The sequence below is a fragment of the Arachis duranensis genome, chromosome 4 (genome assembly GCF_000817695.3).
Source record: "Arachis duranensis cultivar V14167 chromosome 4, aradu.V14167.gnm2.J7QH, whole genome shotgun sequence".
In the NCBI taxonomy this organism is placed as follows: Eukaryota; Viridiplantae; Streptophyta; class Magnoliopsida; order Fabales; family Fabaceae; genus Arachis; species Arachis duranensis.
Genome location: NC_029775.3, coordinates 31,836,034 through 31,847,080, shown reverse-complemented (window position 1 = coordinate 31,847,080; position 11,047 = coordinate 31,836,034).

The window sequence follows — 11,047 nt, the reverse complement described above, 5'->3', positions numbered from 1 at the left end:
GAGCATAACTTGAGCCTCAGTTTTCAAAATTTGTTGAAATTTATTTAGAATTAAAGTTCATTGAAAAATCTTCAAATTGATATAAAGTTTGTGAAATTTGGATTTTTGTAGAGGAAGTTAGATCATTCAAGGTTTGGTGTTAAAAATATGAAATTATGCAAAGTTGCAGAATTTTGGGATTTCTGGTATGTGCGCACGCACACCCCTGCGAATTTTTAAACTTGTGGGCACGCACAGCTTTCTGCGTACGCACACGCAGGGGAAGGCTTCCTGTTTGTAGCGCTAGCACAGCTTGTGCGCGTACATACCCAATGAGGATTTACAACCTGCGCATGCACAGCCCTGTGTGCATGCACAGCCCCGTGCGCACGCACACGTTGGGAAGGGCTGTCTTTTGAGGGCACTAGCTGTAACACCCTAATTAGCCCAAGCCTTACCTCGCATCGTAAAGCAAAGGTTAATCAGATATTACGACAGTTCTAAGCTCGTACATATTATATATATATAAGACACAAGAAACAGATAAGATATAACAAAAGATAAGTATATAATATCATAGGAAACTAGTCACGACTCGCAGAGTTTAAGCCGGCTAGCCATATACAGGTATACAGAACCATACAGTGAAAACAACTTATACAAGTTTTGTTCTCTCATATACATACCTCTAGGCAAAATAAAATACAAAAGGAGAGATGTATAAACAAAATAAACCAGAAAGACTCCAAAAGAATCCAAGATCCCCCGCTTCTGTCACCATCCAAAGCAACTCACCGAGGTGGGTTGCGACCTGCATCTGAAAAACAAAACAAAAATATGGTATGAGAACCAGAGGTTCTTAGTATAGTAACAGTGCCCAGTGATGTAAGATATAAGACCCCGGGACGCTAAAGGCAATCCTAAGCTCCATATCCATCACAAGATTTCATTACTTAAGCATTCTAAAACAGATAAACATAAATGTACCAACATTAACTTGAATAAACTGGGTTATCTATCTTAGGGGATTTCTATTCTAGCCAAACACTGTTGTCCCACAGCCTTCACCAACCGATCCTCCATGCGATCCCATCGCCACCGCCTTCCAAACCTCCTCAATCCTAGTAGAAAACACAGGTAATATACAATGCAAATAAAGCACAGGTAGAAGCATACAAGGCAAATAATTCAGATAGCAAGTAAGCATGTTATTCAATTAGGCAAGCCATTACAAGTAAACAAAGCATACAAACAGATAGAGAATGCATATGATGAATGCCTGCTCTACTGGCTGTGATATCACATTGTCGGTTCAACTGCCAACCCGACACATTTCCATGGAGACGCCGCCCTTCGGAATTCTCATATGGGAACCCTCGAGATATAGTACTCGGATCATTGTCTAGGTACCGGCACCTGCACGCTCTATAATTCCGAAGGGATGCGAGCGGGATACTCTTGCCACAGACCTCACATCTCAATGCAAGCAGGATTAACCGCCATCTTTACGCTGCCACCGCTACCTCGACAGGCGAGATTAACCATTGTCCCTGCCGAGCGCATAGCGTCTCATAATCTCAGCAAAAACATTATTTCAGTGGTTTTCAAAAAGCATTTTCAGTATACAGAGATCCATCATCTCAATTTGAGTCCTCGACTCATCTCAACCACTGTCCTTTCACAATTCAGTTTCCGAACATCAACAAATCATAATTTCTCATCTCATATATCCATCACCCTTCATATGACATCAAACTATCCTCAGTCCACCAAAAACCTAGGCCTCCATTTTCTAATACTCAAAACCAAGCCCAAAAGTCTTAAAGTGGTGTTATAGAAGCTTACAACCTTGTTGGGAAGGTAGAATAGTTGAAAACAAGTAAATTTGAGAAAAAGGACGTGTGCGGCCGCACAGGGATCTGTGCGTGCGCATGCCCAGGAAATTTTAAAATGTGTGCGTACGCACAGGGGTGTGTGTACGCACAGGTGGCAAAACTTACAGAATCTGTTCACTCGCACAACCTGTGCCAGCGTCCCTAACAGAATGGCCTTCCCAACGTGTGCGTCCGCACAGGTTGAAATTCTTCCTTAGATATGTGCGTGCACAAGCTGTGCTAGCGCGGCAAACAGAATGCACTTCCCTGCCTGTTAATGTGCACAAGTGTGTGCATCTGCACAGATCAAAATTTTCGCAGGTTGTGCATTCGCACAAGACTGTGCGTACGCACATATCAGAAATCACAAAATTCTGTAACTTTACAGAATTTCGGATTTTTAATACCAACTTTGAATGATCATAACTTCCTCTACAAAATTCTAAATTTCACAAACTTTATATAGATTTAAAGGGTTTTCAAAGTTCTTTAATTCTAGATAAGTTCCATCAATTTTTGAAAACCGAGGCAAAAGTTATGATCGAACAAAGTTCACCAAAAACTCAATTTTACCAAACTTCACAATTTACACAATTTCTTACCATACACATTTCAAATCATACCAAACCATTCAAAACTCCATCTTTCATCAAAATTAACCTGTCGTGCCCTAATACACCAACATTACCACATTTCCCTTCACATTTCATCATCTTCAACATCAACACCAATATATCACACTTTTATAACCATAATGCCAAATCATCAAATTCAACATCACTTACGTCATCATTATTCCTTTTCAAGTTATACAATCAATCACCATTATCATATTACCATCATTCATCATACTCAAACCCAACAATCATTAAATCATTATAAATCACCACATAGCATCATTTAACAACTCAACAACCATTTAAATTCAAACATATCCTATGGGTCACTAGCCTAAGTATCCATGAATATTATATACTACATAGAGGAAACCAAAATCATACCTTGGCCGACTCCTTATATGTACCAAATCTCCAAATTAGCACAAACAAGCTTCCAACCACAATCCAAGCTTTCAATTCCACTCCAATAATCACAATTAAGTCCCAAAAGCTCCCAAAGCCACAATAATCAACCTAGGGTTCTAATTAAACATAAATTCACAAGGGTTTACTGGCTCTTACCTTTTCTAACATATTTGGATATCAAAACTCAAGGCTAAGCAAGGATTAGAGCAAACCTAAACATCCAAAATTACAAAAACTCACTTATTCAAAAGCCCTAAATATCCGAAATTTTCAAGAGAGGAACTGGGAATATTTCAATTTTTTCTTACCATTTTCTTACATGGGTTTTGTAGGGCTCATCACAAGGAACGCATAGCTGCTGACAGCACACAAATCGGAGCACCGTAGCTCGATATATCGCAAGTTGAAGTGGGGAGTGAATAGTGTTTTCTCTTCTCCTCTCCCTCTTTTCTTATTTCTAATGTGTGTGTGTGTGTTATGAGTGTTGTGTGTTGAGTTGGTTCACTTAATGAACCCTTTTATATGTTGGGCTTGGGCCCAACTTGGGCCCAGTTCAACCCGTTAGCGTTTTTAACCCGTTTGGCCCAACTTCGGGCAAAACCCTTAAAATTAACATCCGGTTTTTCATTTCTAGTATTTTTCTAAGGTTTTTGACTGTTTCAACATTTTCTTGCATAGTACCGGGCTAACTTGAACCGGTTCAACCGGTTCAACTGCCGATTTGTGATTTTTCATAGTTTTCGCAGAAAACACATTTTCTGACTCAGAAAGACCCATTGAGTCCAAAAATGATATTTAAAACCTCATATTCTCGCTCTAACTTTTTGGAATTAAATTTGGGCAATATAATCACTTAATTAACCGGTTGATTAGTTACAGTTCTTACACTAGCACAGCTTGTGCGGGCGGACAGACTTGTGAACTTTTATACCTGTGCGTACGCACACCCCTATGCATACGCACACTTTCTAAAATCTCCTGGGCGTGTGCACGCATAACCCTGTGTGTACGCACACGTCCTGTTTCTCAAACTTAAACTTTGTTTTCAACTATTTCACCTTTCCAAAAAGCTTGTAAGCTTCTGTAACCCCATTTTAAGACTCTTGTACTTATTTTCGGGCATTGGAACATGGGAACAGTTTTAGGAGAATTTATTTGGTTTTTCTTGGAAAAGTTAGCAAATAGATGTTTAGGTTTCTGGTGTACTGAGGATGGGTTTGGTAGAGTGAGAAAGAAGAATGGTACTGAAAATTGAGAAAATGATGAACCAATGAGTCCGGAATGGAATTATGAATTGATGATGGTTGTGATGAGTCAAGGACTCAAAGAGGAATGATGATCTTGATGAATGTTGAGAGTGTGCGGGGCCTATATCACCGGCATAGTAGATTTTTCTACTGCATGACCTGTTGTTGTTGAGAGTGTGCGGAGCCTATATCCCCGGCGTAACAGATTTTTTTGCTGCATGACTAAGTGTTATTGAGAGTGTGCAGAGCCTATATCTTCGGTGTGGCAGATTTCTCTGCTGCATGATTTGTTGTGGTTATTTCCTTCTCTGCTGTAGGAAGTGTGCGGGGCCTATATCCCTAGCGTAGTAGACTCCCTACTACATGAGTGTGCAGGGCACTATATCTCTGGCATAGTAGATTCGCTTGTGCATAAGTGTGCATAGAATTATATCTCTGGCGTGGCAGAAAAGGCTACATCCAGGAGGATGTGTCGGGTTGGCATTTATGGACCGACAAGTGATATCACGAGCCAATAGGACAGGCATTCATCATATGCATCTTTTAAGTGCTTGTTTGCTTTGATTACTTGAGTTTGCATAATTGTATAATATTCCTACTTGCTTCATGAATTAATTTTGATATATGATTATTATCTGTGTATTACTTGTTTGCATTAATTGTGATTATATGGTGATGAGGAGGTTAGGTAGGTGGTGGCGATGGGATCGCACAGAGGTTAGGTTGGCGAAGGCTGTGGGATACAACAGGGTGATTAGTATTAGTTAGAATTCCCCTAAGTTTAGATAACCCGATTTATAGTTTAAGTTCTTTATTTATTTATTTCATTTAAGCTTGAATATCCGTATGCGATGTGAAGTTCTAGGATTGCTTTCGGCGTCCCGGGGCCTTACATCTTACATATTGGGTACTGTTACCATACTGAGAACCTCCGGTTCTCATTCCATACTTTGTTGTTATTTTTCAGATGTAGGTCATAATTCACCTCGGTGAAATTATGGACATAGTGGCAGAGCGGAGTATGGTTTCCTCCTGGTTTATTTCTGTTTTATCTTGTTGTAGGTCTTTTTCTCACCCTTTCTGTTTTAGACTTTATGGCCTTAGAGGCTTACATGAGAGATATGTTGTATAAACTGTTTTATTCTCAAAGACTTTGTATTTTTTCTGTTTGGGGTAGTCGGCCTAAACTCCGCAGGCAGTGGCTAGCCAAATGCGTTTAGTTACTGTGTGCGAACGCTTCACATATGTAATTCCGCATTATGCGATTTTGAGCTTTAATCCTTCATCAGTCTTCTAGAATATATTATTTCCTTCTATATAAATATGTATAAGCCTTAGAATTGTTGTAACCTCTGATTAACCTTTGCTTTACAGCTAGAGGTAAGGCTTAGGGTAATTAGGGTGTTACAAAACACAATTAGCAAGCAATTATAGCAAGTATTACATTTAGCAGTTAAACAGAAATATACAGTTAGGCAAACCAAACTAATATGCACACTCAAACAATAGCAAACAAATGCATATGATGCATGCCTGCCCTACTGGCCATGAACTCACGTGTCAGTTAAAAATGTTAGAATCCAACATATCCGGTAGCTAATCCGGACTCGGTTTCTCGGTTGCACATCCCCAGGAGAAATATAAATAAAGGAAAGTGTCTTTTCACCATCTCTTGGAGGAATGACGAAGGAGTGTGTCTTTTCACGTCGAAGGAGTGTGCCTTTCCACCTTGTAACCAGAGAGATATAGGGGAATCAATACGAAGGAGAGTGATTTCCACCTTCCCTTAATTTAGGGGGATTAATATGAAGAAGTGTGCATTTCCACCTTCCCCACATCTATATCACAACAAGAGAGGGAATCTTTCATCCTTGACTTGTATATCCGTGAGTTGGATAAAACTGCCGTCCTCACAATATCAATTATAATCACAACATAAAAGAGGAAATTCTTCATTCTCAACTTGTCTATCACAGCAAAGAAGGAATTCTTCATCCTCAACTTACCTAATTGTGAGTGGGACAACACCATCGTCCCCATCGTGGATAGAATAAAACCACCATCACCACAACAACATAGCAACCACAAACAAGTGGAATGGAACCTCCGTCCTTGCCGCGTGCAAGTGCCAAACCAAATACGCAAGCAAGACGAAACCCTTTACCTTTCCACGCAATCCGGACACACCCAGACTTTGCCACTTCAGTCATTCATACCACAATTTGTCATAATTATCAACATAAATTAGTTTCGTAAGTTATTATATTCTTTAACCCAACTCTTTATTAAGTAATCAATTTCATTTTCTTGTGAGTGAGATAACACCACCATCCTCACCGTGGACAGGACAAAACTACCATCCCTGAATAGTAGTTTATGCTATGAGCAAGCAAGATGACATCATCGTCCTTTCTCAAAACAATTATCAAATCAACACGCAAGGAAGATAACACCCATACCTTGCCTTGCAAGCGAGACAAACCTCCGACCTTGCCAATCCAGCCATTCAGGCCATAATCATTCATACTCATTGACTTAAATTAGTTTTTATAAGTTATTAAATTCATTAACCTAATTTTACTTTCAATTCATTAATTCCATTATCTCGTGAGCGGGATAATATCACTGTCCTCACCGCGGGTGAGACGAAACCACCATCCTCGCATAGTAGTTCACGCAATGAACAAACGGGATAACACCACCATCTTTGTCAAGCAATAAATCAATATCACATTTTAAACAATTTACAATTCCATCCAGTCTTGAAAGATTCAACCTAACATAACCCCATTCATTTATTAGCTACTTCAATCTCATTATTTCGTGAGCGGGATGAGACCACCATCTTCACCGCGGGTGAAGCAAACCTCCATCCTCACAATAGAGCAGAGACACTAAAAATTATCCATTGTGTATTGTGTTTAGATACAATGTACGAGATACTAATGTAATATCTTGTATTATGTTTGGATAGACATGGATAAGACTAAAATATTATTCAAAATAACTAAAATAGCCATGTGATTCCAAATTTTTTGCATTAAGTATAAACTAATATAATAGAGAATGGGAGTACGTGGGAGTATAAGAGATTACAAGAAGAATTGGTCTATGAACCAACAAGGTAAAAATAGTATTAAAGTAAAGAAATTAAGAATAAACAAAGTAATCATAAGTAGAAGAGTGAATTAAGCTTCCATTGAGTAAACCTACAGTATGCCATAGAGAAGAGAATGAATAATAAGAAGGAAGAAATTATCAAGCCAAGTAAGAAATTCTGCAAGAAGACGAGAGTACCTAAAAAAAGAGAGAAAGAAGAAGAACGCAGAGATAGAGAATTGAAAGGGCAGGGAGAAGAAAGTATTTTTTTGAGAACGATGATGCATAGAAGAAGCTCAAATTAGGGAAAATAAAAAGGGGTAACAGTGGAATAATAACAAATATCTATAGATAAAAAGAAAAAAAATTTATAAAAAAATTTGTGTCCACCTTTCCAAATGTGGACACAAAAATGAAAAACTATGCTGGAGACATTGTGTCCAATGTCCATGTCTCTCTGTTCAAACACCTTTAGATATTTACTGTTCATGTCTCTGTATCCTGTCTACAAAAACAAACGCTGTCCAAGTATTTATCCATAAATTAATCAATTTATTTTATTATATCCCTCCCCAATGTATTCAAGGCTTATCAGTTAGATATTTGACTCCTTACAGAGGTTAAAAGGGGTTATAAACATGTTGGGAAGATTAAATAGTTCAAAAATAGCATTTTGGCAAAAACTGGGTAGTTGTGTGTACGCGTGGAACATGAGTCTGGTTTCACAAAAATTCACAATTGTGTACGAATGCCTTGTGCATACCCACAAATCCAGGGTCATGCGTATGCACCATGCGTGCGTACGTGCGGAACCTCCCTCTGCTTCAAATTCTGCAAAATCTACAATGTTTAGTTTCAAATCCTAATTTTTAAACATTCATAACTTTTGCTACAAAATTAATTTTTCATCCATTCTTAAAAGGTTTTAAAGCTATCATTACCAATTTTAATTCAAGAAAGATTTTACCCAAATCCAAGCTCTAAGTGCCAAGTTATGGCCCGTCGATGTTGGTCTACAAAATTTCTGCATAATATCAATTTTTACAAATTCTCAACTCATTTCATTTCAATGCCACCCCAAACCATTTCTAAGTATCCTCAATACTCATACATAAATTATCAATCACTTCATAAGTATTCAAACCCAAACCACCATTTCCAATTCAATTAACCCTGTCATTATTCAACAACAACATCAACTAATACTCAAACATAACAATTCACACAATTTAGTCAATTAAGGTCTCCGACCACAAAATTCACTCAATAATATTCAATCGACTTACTAGGATGCTTCCCATCATGGCCTTCGGCCCAACTCTCCACTCAATAATCATTAAGAGGTAATTCAATTAACAATATCCATTCTATCACAATCATTTAGCTATACCATTTACAATTCAAAAATCAGTGTAACACCTTAACTACCCTAAACCTTACCTTATGCTGTAAAGCAAAGGTTAATCAAAGGTTATGGCAATTCTATATATATATAAGGAATAATAATTCTAGAAGCCCGATGAAGAAATAAGCTCAATACGAGATACAAAAGCGCAAAAATGTTACACAAATCCAGGCACAAGATATCGATACGTGATATCAAGACATATATAGATATATAAGTAGAATAGTCATAAAGTACTAGCCGCAGCCCGCAGAGTTTAAGCCGACTAGTTACATATAGACAACACAGAGTTTTGAAAAGTAAAACAACATATACAATATTTCTTTCAATGTGAGCCCCTAAGGCAAATATAAATACAAAAGAGAGAGAACTAATCAAAATAACCAAAATAGCTGCAAAACGAGATAAAGATCCTCCACTCTATCACTCACACAACTCACCGAGGTGGGTTGCGACCTGCATCTGAAAAATAACAACAACAAAGTATGGAATTGGAACCAGAGGTTCTCAGTATAGTAACAGTGCTCAGTTATGTAAGATACAAGACCCTCGGATGCCAGAGGCAATCCTAGAGCTTCATACCAAATAGATATCCAAGATTAGCAAAATAAATAACGTAAACCATAAATAATAAACAGGATCATCTAAAGTTAGTGGATTTTTAACTAATACTAATCACACTGCTGTATCCCACAGCCTTCGCCAACCTAACCTCTGTGCGATCCCATCGCCATCGCCTACTGAGCCTCCTCAATCCCAGCAGAAAACACAAGTAAGGCAAACAAGTAAAGCACAAGTAAAGTACATGTACAACAAATAGAACAATTAGCAAGTAAACATGTGATTCATTTAGGCATAATAGAAATTAAGCAAAGCATACAAATAGGTAGAAGATGCATATGATGAATGACTTTCCTATTGGCTCGTTATATCACTTGTGGATCCATAAATGCTAACCCGACACATCCTCCTGGATGTAGCCTTCCTGCCATGCCCAGAGATATAGGCTCTGCACACTCATGCAGCAGAAAAATCTGCCTCGCCAGACATATATACTCCACACACTTATGCAGCAGGGAGTCTGCTACGTCAGAGATATAGGTTCTGCACACTCATGCGGCAAGGAAGGAAACAATGACAACTGTCTCATCATAAATCATTCCAAAGATATAGTGTTGGGCACAGTCTTGCAGTAGAAAAATTGCCATGCCGGAGATATAGGCTCCGCACACTCCTATATAATCCAATAATTTTATCATTCCTTTCCAAGTTCTCAACTCATCATAACCATCACCGGTTTTCAATTTCTCAAATTCATCATAAGCATTCCCATTTCTCAGAAATTTCTTCAACCATATACTTCAAAATTCAGCCTTCACCAATTCAAGCTATGATTTACACGGACCTTCCAGACCTATGTCACCGGCTCTAAACTCATAACTAAAATACCCTTTTTATTCTTTTATTATTTTCTCCCTTGATTCAAGACCCTAAAACTGGCAAAAAGATTTTAAACAAGTGTTACGTAAGTTTGCAAGCTTGCTGGGAAGGTAAAACGGTTAAAAACAAGGTTTTCATTGAAAAAAGGACAGTGTGCATACGCATAGGGTTGTGCGTACATACGTCCAAAAGAGTTTTCCCAGCTTGTGCGTACGCATGATGTTGTGCGTACGAACAACATGCAAATTTCACAGAATGTGTGTGCGCACCAGAGTGTCACTACAAGAAAATGGAATATTTGTAACAAAAAATTTGTATCAAATTTAAAATTGTTACAAATTATAGTTTTTTCGTAACAATAATTACTTATTGTTACAAAATAAGAATATTTTGTAACAACATGATTGCTTTTGTTACAAATTATGTTGGCTTTCGTATCAAATCGTTGTTTTGTTGCAAAATGTTATAATATTTTGTAACAAAATATTATATTGTTGCCAAAATTCATAACATTTTGTAACAAAATATCTATTTGTTTCAAAAGCTCTAAATATTTTGTAAAAAAAATTAATTTGCCACAAAATACTATATTTTTTTAACAAGTTATTTATTTGTCACAAAATTCAAAGATTTTTTGTAACTGATAAAAAATTTTGTTTCAACATATTAAATGTAAGACTTCAAATTTTTAAAAATTAATATAATAATTTATTATATTTATTTAAGATTTTATATTCAAAAATTTATTTTACTAAAAATATTTAAGTCAAATTAATGATATTTTGAGTTTAAAATTCTTTTAAAAATTAAATAATAAGTCATTTAAACAAAATATTTTTTTAGTTATAATTTAAAGTTTTAGTAGTTAAAAAATATAAAAAATTTATATGATTTGATTTAAATATTTAAAATTTTTAAATTCAATACTTTAAATTTTATGAAAAAAATTAATTTAAGTATCTCTTATTTTATTTTAAT